Below are 13,482 nucleotides of genomic sequence, written 5' to 3'. Positions count from 1 at the left end.
CATCTTCAGCCATAACATATATTTTTCTTAATATTTTTGGGGATTTAAAAGAATGAGATATTAGCTCCATCATTTGCAAACAGAAACTCAGACTATGCTAGAATTTGTGACCTTTTGAGATTCTAAGGGTTTTTATCAACTCTTAGGGTTTGAATTTCAAAATGGTTTCTTCATAAAAGTTGTTTGTCACATCTTCTAGTTTAATATAGTCAAATTTCAAACCAAATAGACAAGTTTTAGGTCTCGAACCAAACTGATTTTGAAAAATAGACTTTTTGGAAATGAACACAATTTCTCTTCTGGATTGAGCGATTTTGTGGGGTTTGAAAAGGAAATGTATAAATTTTTCTAGTTCGAATTGACCATGTACCCATACACAATTATTTTCCGGGATGTTTTTAATACGAAGAAAATAGGCCAAGATCACTATATTAATTGAGGCATTTGAGTGCAATGCACAATGTCTTAGGCCGAGGTTGAATGGTCATGTGTTGGTTAAAGAGAACCCATCCTAGTGTTTACGTCGAACGTTACTAAATCCCACTTTCGAGTTACCCATGCATTAGGGTAGCGGGTCACAATAGATTCTAGACCTATGCTCCTTCGAGATAGCCATCTTTGTGACGTAACAATGCTCAATGGGGAAGAGACGATGTCTGGCTATGCCAGTAGATTGCCGAACATGGGAGTCGGCGGTGCCTTGAGTGGCTTAATTAACAATTGGAACGCATGATTATTTTAGTTTGATGTGCCTGATTATGAGACAAAACTGTGTGGCATGGTATGGGACATGTCATAACGGTTTGGCCTTATAATCGAGATCCTTATGATTTATTGAGTTGTTGAGGCATTTCAATTGTTATATGCATTTATTATATGCATTTGTGATATGAACTATGCTGACGTGCGAGAAGGAACTGAGGCGAGGTAAGTCATCTGTTCTCATTGTGTGGTTGTGTAGCTAGAGCGCCCTGAGGCGTATTTCCTTCCTAAGGGGGTGGACTTGTTGAGACATTGTCTCACTGGTTATTATATAACATTTTCATATCCTTAAAAGGTGGTTGTGGAGGACCAAAGCCCCGGAGTCTGTGGAGGTGGATTCTGAAGGATCGGCGTTTGTGTCCGACTAGTAGGTCGTAGGACAATTCCTTTTTGAGAGCCGACATTTTTGTAGACTTTTGACCAAACTCATTTTGTATCTAAACCCATTGTTTATAAAAGTGGTATTTTGTAAAATGTGCCCTACTTTCCTATCCCATGATGTTTGTTGTCAGGGGTTATTTATACGCTTCCGCATGTGCATTAAAAATGAATGGGTCGGCAACGTGTCTTGGGAATGCCGCATTTGTATCGACCGTAGAGACATGTGCGCACACTCAATGTTCGAGGCATGAAAAAAATGAGATACCTTAGTAGTAAAAACCAGACAATTCCAAATTATCTAAAAGACAAGCGAGATTGAGATATTACTCTAATACCGGCTGCTTCCTGAGTAATATTGACACTTTTGCCTCTGAGTCTCTATAATGTGACTTCAAACTCCTTTTCTCGGTGGACTTATACCTGCGAATGATTTTCTGCTATTATTACAATGAAAAGTTCATAATCTTGGCTTCGTCATTGAGTTCTATGATTATACACAACTAGCATATACTTAGAATGGCAATCCGCACCAATTCGATTGTGTGTCAAAGTGGATTGCCACTAAAATGTTAATGCTTATGCCTCTACTCCACTAATAACTTACCAACCATCTATGAGACTCTGGAACAAAGAACAAACCCAAAATTTGTATGACACGGGGAATGCAACCTAAAGATGAAATCACCAAGAATGACTTTTCTATATTTTCCAACTCATTCACCATATAACATAAAAAGAGGGAACTGAGACACTATCGATCAGAACCAAGATGTGCCAAGAGACAATGGTTTCGAGAAAGTAAATCAACGAAAAGCCATAGCATATCATGAACTGCAACAGAAGCCAACTATATGTTAATAAGCAAATGAATTGTCTCAACTCAATTTCAATTTCTACGTTGTCCAAAATTTTTGACCTAATTGAATGCAGTAAATGCTCCCCTAAACATACCCACCTTTACATTCCTCTCTTCCGAATGAAATGCATAGGCTGCACAAAAAAACGACACTAAAGGAGAACTAAAATCTACAGGGCAGCAAAGGGCTTTGCTCAATTTTGCGATACTTCGCAAAATGACGGAGAGAGGGGTCGGCAGAGATCACCGGCACGAAAGGCAAGCGGTGAGTCACGAGTGGCGTCGGGGGCAGCTAGGCGAGTGGCGAGCAGTGTCGGAGGCAATTGGACGAGAGGTGTTGGGAGCGATTGGGTGAGCAACGTCGAGGGTGGTTGGGCAAGCGGCGAGCGGTGTTGGGGGCGACTAGGTGAGTGGCAAATGGCATCCACGGGGACGAGCAGCGTCCAGCGGCAGCGTTGAGGGTGAGTGGCGTCTAACGGCTGAGCTGTAGGGCGAGCGGGGGGTGACGACGTCGAGGGAGGCAAGGCAGGGGAAGATTGGCATCCAACGGTGAAACGAGCGGCTTCCAACGGCGGTATCGAGGGCAAGTGGCGTCCGGCGGCGGCATCGAGGGCGAGCGACGTTAGGGACGAGGTAGAGGCAAAGAACGAGAGAGGAGAACCAAATTGACTACTAAGGATAAACACTAAATAATAAAAATTGATTTGAGGATTTTTAGGAACCCTAACCAATTCTAAAGGGGCCAGTTCCGAAACTGAGAATCGTCGATTTCCAGAAAAAGAGAACTGGGAACCGAACCGAACCCTTCGGTTGGGTTCTCTTGTTTCCAGTTCTACTCGGGAACTGCGCTCACCCCTACAAGGGATCATGACAATGTGCCTTCAAATGGATTTCAACTCAAGTCAAGAGTTGACAAGTTATTTCTCTGAGAAAATGATCTAGGAATTGTGCCCTCAAATTGGTTCATTTGCAAGTTCATAATTGACAGATTGTTACTGAAATTTGTTAAGCACCGAAGCAAGCTACTGTTATCTTTGTTGTGCGACAAGTCAAGGATCTCGAACTTGGTGGCATGGCACATTGAAGAAGGGACCTTTCTTGTAATATTATTACTCGCAATAACATAAAATAATGTGACAAGCGATGGAAGTGGAATGGGCCCTTCGAATTTGTTGTCGACAAATCTATTACAGCCAATGAGATGTTTGAGAAAATTCTATATTAAAGCTCATGAGCAGGTTGGCAGGTCCCATATTTGGGAGAAAATTCTATAGTCATCAATAGCAGTTCCTTTGGGTCATTGACTCATTGCGACCTTGAGTATGCTCGTAATCTATATTTACATGAAGGTCTATGATCTCATAATGAACTCACGAGACTGACCTGTTTAGAGTTTCTCATCTTGTCTGTCTGTTAGTTTATTTTCTTATGTGGAATCTCTTCCTTTAGTGCTTTTATGTCTATTTCAGAGCAAAAGCTAGGAAGCATGACTAACTAGCTGTTGCATTCACGCACTGAATAGAAACAATACATCTCCTGACCTGTGAGATGAATGTGTGATGGATATAAGTCATTAAGCAACAGCCTTGAAGACAGTATGTAGAAACTGTTGAATGCTTGTTTAGCAACTCCTTAATTGGGTGTTTTAGCTCCTTTTTCTTTTCCCTTCCAATTGCTGAGCTTGTGCCAGATTCGCAAGGCCTTTTCCTATCAGTTCTTCAGAAGGAGGCAAAAACTCATTTAGCGGTGTGTCATTTACAGATCTCTCTCATTTTTATAAAATATTACTCTGGACAAATGTGGAACTTGCTCTGCTTTGGATTTGGGCACAATTATTACTGTTTATGTATGTTCCTTCGTGCATAACATGCATCAACCAACCTTGGATTTTATCTATAAAACCATTCGAGTTCGAGTATGTGGCGAGATCCTCCTTGAGAATCTTATCCTCGGGTAGTGTGTTCTACGCTTGCTTCTTTAGCTGAAGAGAAAGAGGGGAGGACTGGAAATAGATGATTTTGTTATAGGAATTATGAATCGAGTTGGTCATTACCTTTCTGGTTGCTTCCTACTCTTTCTCAGTTTTACTATTGTGTATCCACTTATGGTTACAACAAGCAGATCCATTTGGTAATCGGGAGCATCAAGTAGGATTTCTTCAATTTTCCAGGAAACATAATGATTGGTTCTATGTTATTTTCCTATGCACAAAGAGGAAAAAACTTTTTGTAGGAGCCAAGCTTTGTTCTTCCTTAGATGTAAAGTATACATAAACTAAAATAATCAACGTGTAAGTGTACATTGATGTTCTGGTCCAAAATTGGAGATTGACCGATGAATGTTGAGATCTATTTGATGGTTTTTAGCTATGTGCTTAATGAAGCTCATTGCTATTTGTGGTTAATTTCACTTGTCAGCCATTGTGATGAGCTTGATATTTCCAGGGTTATAGGCGAATTACAGCTTTGGTAGCTAGGCCATGGTGCCCGATGGAGATCTGCTCAAAAGAAGAGATAGTAGATATCGTAACTGACCCAAGCATTGAAACCACAAAAATAGGTATTTTTATATTGCTCACTTTCCTATTCACCATGTTACGGAAGCACCAACATGATCATCAGATGGAGATGTTATCCCTTGAAGCATGTAGGTTGGAGCTTTAGTAATTATGTCAATGCTATTTGATGGTTTTATGTGATGGGCTTAAGGCCCGTCCGCTCATGTTGGGCCTAAAAGCCTGGCCCATAGGATTAGGGCCTATGAATGAAGGGGTACATTTCTATTTTTTGAGGGAACGTATATAAGGGATGAAAGAGAGAGACGAAGATACCTTTTGGCATTTGTGCATACGTTTCCTCTCCCTCTCTCCCTCCAAAAGAAAAACAAGCGTTTAAGGCGACGCCGTCTTCCCTTCAAGGCCAATTGACGTCATTGGATCGAACATGATCGTTTTTCTCTTCCTCTTATCAGCATTGGTGTTTAATCTGTGGCTAACAAGGTACGCTCGATTCCGTGGTGTGCTTTAGGATCGGTGATACATGTTTTTCCCGGGCTTGTCTTCCGCATTCGTTTTAGGGGTTCGATTTAGTTTCGAATCCGGTTTTCAGGGATTCGATATTCCCAACATTGGTATCAGAGCCTTAGTTCATGTTTTCCCGACCCCTTTGATGTTTTTTGATTGATTTTTCGCAAAAATAATCGGCCGACACGGATCGGAGCGAGAAATCCCGACACCCGAGCACTGTTCATCCATTTTTTCGAGTTTCCGTAAGTCGAAATCAATTTCTGAAGGCATAGGGTGAAAGAGCTCGTCGAGACGAGTCCGTCGACATGTTGTGCGCCGCCAAGCGACGCCGGACGTGCCCACAATCGCTGCCAGAAGCCACTGCACGTGGGCGCCCACGTGCCGGTCGGCGAACCGGGCACGTGCGCACCGCCGGTCGGCGAACCGACGCGTGCTAACGTCACCGTGACGTCACGGTAACCGCCAAGATGATGTCATCGCCAACAACCGTTGGCCGGCCGGTCACCGTCCGGTGACCCGACCGGCGACTCGACCCAACCCAACATGCGCGGAAGCTCAGCGCATGCGCCGGCTAACGTTTGCGTGACGTTAGCCCACGCACGCACGCGGCACGTGCCGGTCGATTCGTCCGACCGGCCCGACCGGTCTGGATCGGTCCAACCCCCCATCCAGTCCAACCGGCCCGACTCACCGCCCGTTGACCGTTGACCCGAAAAAAAGAAAAAAATGTTTCTTTTTCAATTATGTATGTGTGGGTTATAGGTAATCCATTTTTTATTGTGCATTTGTTGCATGAATCATGGAAAATTATGTATTTTCCCTTATGTTCATTATGGATTATAAGTGATCCATTTTTAGTTCTGCATTTATTGTAGGAACTATGATGCGTTATGCACGGATACCTGCAATCCCGAGAACGGACGAGGGAAGTGCAAGACTTAAAAGGCTGATGACAGAGTTAGCTGATTATCGGTGACATGGCGGTGATTTAGTATCACACGTGGTCAGGGTCAATCAGATGATATAGGAAATCATCTGGAATGGTTATCTTATGCCGGATTTTGAGAAGGTGTCGGCTTTGATGAATACTCTTCCACCTGAATGGCAAGCAGTATTAGATCGGCTATGGGAGGTCAACGTGGTCCCGGGTTATAGGAGCCTAGTGGTAGCTTTTGTTAGAGAGTACTATAGGATTGAGTTAACCAAAACTTCAACCCTTAGATTGAGCACCACATGGCGCAGAGTGAATGCGCCTTCGAGGTGACATGAGAGCTCTCCTAAAGTTTTTCCATGGTTGGCAAATGTGCCTTCAAATTTCTTGGATATTTTGAATGACGGATTAGAAGGAACATTCCCTATTTATTTCTTAGATTAGTTTGAGATGTTTTTGGGTGTGAATATCTTTTTCTATGTTGATATTTCTTTGTATATATTACTTAATGTAATAGATAGTTGTATTATGTGAAAGTATTGTTATTCTATTGGATGTTAGATATTATTTGCTTTCTGTTATTGTTGACTGCTGTGGGTAGTTCACAGAAGTTTTTGTAACTTCATAGAATTTATTTTGCATAAGACAATTATATTAATAATAGTTTTAAGTTAGGATTTTTGGAGGATGATTGGAAACGTAGTGACCTTTTGATTCTGAAACCTTACTTAAAATTATTCATTGATATGATGGGTCTGTGCAAAGTGGATGCATAAATGATAGCCATTAATTATTCGTGCATATATGTCTGATGTGTTCAAATCGATGGTTTCAGCAACTAAGAACATAATTGCTGATATGAACAATAACAATTGTGAAATATTGAATATGAAGATTCAATATGTGCTGGAAAAGTAAGAAGCACTAGAAGCTCTTGACCATATTATGGAAGATCTTGAGATGTCGTGCGCCACCTTGAGCTAGTAAAGGACCGCCTAACGGCATTTGAGTCGAAAATAGACATTTGCAATGCTGGTTCTAGCTCAGAAAGGGCTTTGAACTCTAAGTGCAAGTGTATTGATTCGTTCAATATTTTGGATTGCAAAGGATCAAGTCATTGTTGCAAGAAATCAAGAGTTAACCAACACAAGAGAGGAAAACGTCCTCAAGTGAAGAAAATGTCAAGGGTGAGGTGTTACAATTGTGACACGAAGGGTCACTATGCTCGCAATTGTTGTGAGCCGAAAAAGGTAAACACCTCTTGTACATTTGAGAACTTTGCTTATGTGTCAAGTTCATTATTGGTTGAATCTAATCCTTTATGGACTGTAGATTCAAGAGAAACAGACCATATAGCGAAGGATAGAGAATCCTTTCGTGGAATTCCGACAATACCAACTGGAACTAAGTGAATCTATGTAGAAAATAACTCCAGAGCTGAGAGTTAAAGGAATTGGCACCTGCCAATTGAACATGCGTGGTGGACGCACCTTGTTCCTACATGATATTCTATATGCTCCGGAGGTTCATCGAAATTTAAGTGTCTATTTTGATGTTGATTAAACTTGGTTTTAGTGTGAACTTCTGTAATAACTGTGTAGATTTGTATTTGGATACAAACTACTATGGTTGTGGTCACTTTCTGGATGGTTTTGTTGTACTATATGTTGACTGTGGTGATGTCAATATTTGTTATTCCCTTGTTTCACGTCTTCTACTTAATATGATAATGATGTGATTATGTGGTATGCTAGACTTGGTCATATTGACCAACAACATATGAATAGACTAGCCAAAGAGGGCTTGTTGGGCAACATTGAAAAAGTCGATTTGCCCATATGTGAGCATTGCCTAGTAGGGAAAACGATAAGAAAACCATTTGAAAAAGGTAAAATAGCTTAATTTCCTCTGCATTTAATCCATTCTGATGTCTGTGGTCCAATGAATGTGAGAGGAAAGCATGGAGCTGTTTATTTCATCACTTTTAATATATGATTATACTCGATTCGGATATGTCTATTTGATTTCTCATAAATCTGAAGCATTAAAATGTTTCAAAAGGTTTATGAACTTGGTAGAAAATCAATTAGACAAGAAAATAAAAGTATTGAGATCCAATCGAGGTTGAGAATATTTATCTGATGAGTTCAAAAAAATTATGTGATGAAAAAGGAATAGAAACACAGTTGTTTATTCCATATACTCCTCAACAAAATGGTGTTGCGTAAAGAAGAAACAGAACCCTACTGGAAATGGTTAGGTCCATGATGGCGCGTGCTAACTTACCAATCACTTTTTTGGAGTGATGCGTTGTTAACTATTGCCTATATACTTAACCGGATGCCTTCCAAATCAGTTACTTCTACTCCATATGAGTTATGGACAGGTAGAAAATCGGACTTAAGTTTTCTTAAGCCATGGGGTTTGTGCTACCTATACTCATGAATCCTCTCACAATTTTGGGAAATTTGGTCCCAAAGGAAATAAGAGTATTTTAATAAGATACTCCGAACACTCGAAAGAGTATGTGTTCATAGGTGAACAGGAAAGTGTGAGCATAACTGAATTTGAATCATGAGATGTCACATTCTTAGAGGATGAATTTCCTAAGAATGGCGAAATAGGGGAAGATTACTCCCTATTTGTAATCTTGAATCAAGATAATGATATTAGTGGAGTTCGTCCAAATGGGAGTAATATGAGAAGTGATGAATTGAATTCAACTCATTCTCAATTGCAACCACATGATGAGACGAAGTCATCATTATCTAATCCTAGTGGGAGCATAATGGAAAATGATGTGCTAAGTGTACAATCTCCCATACTGCGAACAAGTCGCCAAAGTATTCCCCGTCGACGTTTTAACATCGAAGGGGAAACTTTTATGATTGCTCCGCAAGATGAGGATGAGCCAAGAAATATTAATGAGGCTCTAAATTGCCCTAGTAAGGAAAAACGGATTTATGCAATGGAAAAGGAAATTGAGTCAATGAAATCAAACTATGTTTGGTAAATGGTTGATCTTCCAAAAGGACACAAAGCTATTGGGAACAAGTGGATTCTCAAAATAAAGCAAAAGCTGATGGCTCGATAGAAAGGCATGAGGCTCGCCTTGTGGCGAAGGGGTATAACCAACAGGAAGGAATTGATTATGAAGAAACATTTTCTCCTATAGTGAGATTTACCTCGATTTGCATTATTCTGGCAATAGTGGCTAGTATGGATCTTGAATTACATCAAATGGATGTAAAGACTGTTTTCCTCAATGGAGAATTAGAGGAAGAAATATATATGGAACAACCTGTTGGTTTCATAGTGAAAGGCCAAGAAGAAAAGGTATGTTGACTTTTGAGGTCGATATATGGTCTTAAGTAGTTATCGAAACAATGGTATATACGTTTTCATAATGCCATAATGGCACATGACTTTACAATGATAGATGAGGATCATTGTGTATATATCAAAAGATCCAATTATCAATTTGTGATCATATCATTATATGTTGATGATATACTAATTGCCGGAAGCAATATGGAGCTTGTTAATATTGTCAAGAGTTGGTTGTCTTCCAACTTTAAGATGAAGGATTGAGGTTGCATACATTCTTGGAGTTAAGATTTCGAGAGATCGTTCGAAGAGATCGTTGTCTCTTTCGCAAGAAAGATATATAAACAAGGTTCTTAAACGATTTCGTATGCAAGATTGTAAACCCATAGACACTCATATTGCAAAAGGTGAATGATTGAGCCATAGACTGTGTCCAAGGACTCCACAAGAGAATGAACAAATGAAACATGTTCCTTATGCTAGTGCTGTTAGAAGCTTAATGTACACTATGATGTGTACAAGACCTAACATATGTTTTACAGTTGGAATGGTGAGTAGTTACTGATAATACTAGTACGAGTACCTAGAGGGGGGTGAATAGGTTTATGAAAATTTTCTTGCAGTTTGCGCAATACTTAGACAGATGAAGGATTAAAAAATCAATCGTAAGACGAGTAAAGGAAAAGAAAATTAAACACAAGGTTTATAGTGGTTCGGCTTGATTCAAGCCTACGTCCACTCTTCTGCACTGACAGTCGATTGGCTGGATTCCACTATGAACAAAGAGATGTTACAGTGTTGATCTTCCTTGATTTCTCGATGTAGATGATCTACTACACTCGCTCAAGGTATCACCAAGTACAAACACTCTCTGTGTATACAATTTCGCTCGAACTGTCTCGACTAACAATCAAGGTTCTTCAGACTCTGGAATTTATCTATCGATCACACACTTAAAACAACTAGAACGTCTTCCTTTTATACTCCTTTATGCCATCATAGCCGTTGGCACTTACCAAAGGAATTCCTCCAATCTACCCGTTGGACGGAATCAATTAAGAAGATCATCCGAGCTATTTAAGGAATCGATGATAGCCCATCAATCCGTTCGCCCATACAATCAGGATTTTGGTTTCAAGAATAGAACATTCCAAGAATGTTTCGTCGACCATCAGATCTTCAATTGATCTTAGATAAGAATCAAAAGAATCCGAAATGATTATCCAACCAAGGGATCTATTCGGAGGATTGGATCAAATCCCCAACCATATACTTCGGCTTCGGATATCCTACGCCACCTTTGGATTAGAAAGACGTCGGTGAGAATAATCTTGAGTCTTGAGTCTTGAGTCTTGAGTCTTGAGATTACAAAGTCTTGAGACTTTAAACCAATAATATCAAGACTAGACTGATAGAAATGTTTTGTCAGCTTCAAAATATTCTGGAAAGATTTCTCCAACAGTTACCAATCCAATCCAGATCAAGCACATTGGAAAGCCGTTAAAAGAATACTAAGGTATCTAAAGGGAACTACTGATTATACGTTGAGTTATTAAGGAAAGGATCTACAACTCGAAGGCTATTCATATGCTGATTGGAGAGGAGATTTAAATGAAAGAAAATCTACCTATGGATTTGTTTTCTTACCGAATAATGGCACCATATGTTGGAGCAGTAAGAAACAAATGTGTATAACCTTGTCCACGATGAAAGTTGAGTTCGTGGCATTATCAACAGCAGTATAAGAAGGTGTTTGGCTTAAGAGATTTTTTGTGTCATTTAGGTGTTGTTGGAACTGCTGCAAATTCATTGTTGGTTAACTGTGATAGCCAAGCAGCAAAAGTGTACACCAAAGATCCAAAATATCATGGCAAAACCAAACCTATAGATACCAAGTATAACTTTTGTCAAGAATATGATTGCACGAAAAGATGTGAACTTACAGTACATATTACGCATAGAATGGTAGCAGATCCTATGACAAAGCCAATACCTAGAGATGTGTTTTGTGGCCATATGAAATCTCTAGGATTGCGTAGAGGCTGATGTACTGAATATTATAATTTCCCTAAGTGTTTACATATGATGAATTTGTGTTTTCATCATTAATGCCTATGAATCTTTGTTTGATTTTTATGCATCTTAATGCTCAGTGCATTATTTTAAGTTGAGAAAGTATGTTAGACAGATATAAGATTAGCCCACTCACACGAGTAATCGCCTCTATTTACTGTGTGATAAATAGAGATAAAACTATTTTTAAGCTTATTATCTAGGTGATAATAGAGAGCTCAAGCTTAAAATACATATGTCGCATTAACTAAGTGTTAATATGAAGACATAATACTTACTATGTCCGAAAGTAAAATACCCCACATATTTTACTTTATCTGTCTAAGATGCCAGATGTGAGTTCTGATGAATTTTGTAAATGAGTAGATACGTGAACTCAAGTTAGACATTGGGTATATCTGAACTATCATCTGTATGGTATTGAAGGTATAGATATATGCTCCATGGGAAATGAGTTAATACCATAATACGTATTTCATACTACGTATGCATGAGACGACCAATAAGAGTGACAAAAGTTTGATCTCAACTTTTATGTCGTGTGAGACTCTTGAGGAAAAGAGTTCCTCAATTTTTAGTGCCCTCATGACTCTTACTTATTCTCAAGATTTCTATTTAGTGTTTACTATCTTAGAATATTGCCAATGGTCATGAGTTTGATTCGATCTAATGGGACATTTCTAGAAAAGCAAGCCGAACTGAAATTGAGAGTTTGAAGGAAAGAGGAATATCAAATTTGGAGAATCACATTGTAGTTTTGTATTCACTGGTTAACCAATTATGACTGTCTTTGAGATAATCATAATTGTGAATACAATATATATATCATTGTTTAAAAGAGATCAAGAGAGATATAAATGTGATTGTTCGATCTAGGGAACTGCAGACTAAATCTACTCGGGATGTGATGCCCACTATGAGCTGCTATATATTCCTAACAGATGTATGGCAACAAGCTCTCAAAGTATGCTGGTCGCACGGATTATTCACCGGTATGAATGTTGAAGAGAGGTCAAGAGAATCATATTCGGCCCACCATGTACGAGTGGGAGATGATGGTTTTATGTGATGGGCTTAAGGCCCGTCCGCCTATGTTGGGCCTAAAAGCCTGGCCCACGGGATTAGGGCCCATGAATGAAGGGGTACGTTTCTATTTTTTGAGGGAACGTATATAAGGGATGAAAGAGAGAGAGGAAGATACATTTTGGCATTTGTGCGTACGTTTCCTCTCCCTCTCCCTCCAAAAGAAAAACAAGCGTTTAAGGTGACGCCGTCTTCCCTTCAAGGCCAATCGACGTCATCGGATCGAACATGATCGTTTTTCTCTTCCTCTTATCAGCATTGGTGTTTAATCTGTGGCTAACAAGGTACGCTCGATTCCGTGGTGTGCTTTAGGATCGGTGATACATGTTTTTCCCGGGCTTGTCTTCCGCATTCGTTTTAGGGGTTCGATTTAGTTTCGAATCCGGTTTTCGGGGATCCGATATTCCCAACACTATTTCCTTAAGCATAAGTGTTAGTGATTACATATTTTGGACCATAAATTTGTTATAGGTGATCTTGTGAAAGTTCTTTTTTATATTTTCTGTTTTTTTTCCTCCGTTTCTTCTGCTTTTGTTGTCTGCGGGGATGTGTCTTTGGGCCTTTCCTGCATTCTTGTTTATTTCTAAGTCCATTAATTTGAGTGGTGACTTAACAGACGCACAAATGCACACCGAGTAGAAGTCATCTGGAGTTGAATGTCTCTCTCTCTCTCTCTCTCTCTCTCACAGCGCACGCTTTTTTTTCTTTTTTTCTTTTTATCCTTGTGTTGAGTGGGTTGAAGCATTGTCCATCGCTTGCCTCTCATTTAGCGTTTTAATTTGGATGGTGGACTTCTCAGGCATGGAAGCTAGGTACGGTTGCTGCCAAGCAATACACAAGCTTTCACACGTTCAACCAAACTGATGAACGATCCTTCTCTGGCTGGAATTGCTAGCAAGGTAAGATACACAGAGCGGAATGCGTCATTTCCGTGTTATACCTTGGCGTACCAAGATTTTGTTATGTAAAGACCCAGGTCGTGTATCTTTGTGACTTGATGATGTTCCCTTCTTTGCCCACAGTTGCAAGATGCTGTGAGAAGGG

At 39.8% G+C, this 13,482-nt stretch overlaps 1 long non-coding RNA gene across 1 annotated transcript; it reads left to right on the top strand.

Moving 5' to 3' along the window:
* Nucleotides 1–4,442: 4,442 nt before the first annotated feature.
* Nucleotides 4,443–13,482, top strand: LOC120294950. The gene is made up of 3 exons (XR_005552306.1): nucleotides 4,443–4,558; nucleotides 13,238–13,337; nucleotides 13,461–13,482. It is a non-coding gene; the product is annotated as an uncharacterized LOC120294950 (long non-coding RNA).

The sequence above is a fragment of the Eucalyptus grandis genome, chromosome 6 (assembly GCF_016545825.1).
Source record: "Eucalyptus grandis isolate ANBG69807.140 chromosome 6, ASM1654582v1, whole genome shotgun sequence".
NCBI lineage: Eukaryota > Viridiplantae > Streptophyta > Magnoliopsida > Myrtales > Myrtaceae > Eucalyptus > Eucalyptus grandis.
The sequence above is the reverse complement of the archived record's forward strand: the minus strand, read 5'-3'. Positions and strand labels throughout refer to the sequence as shown.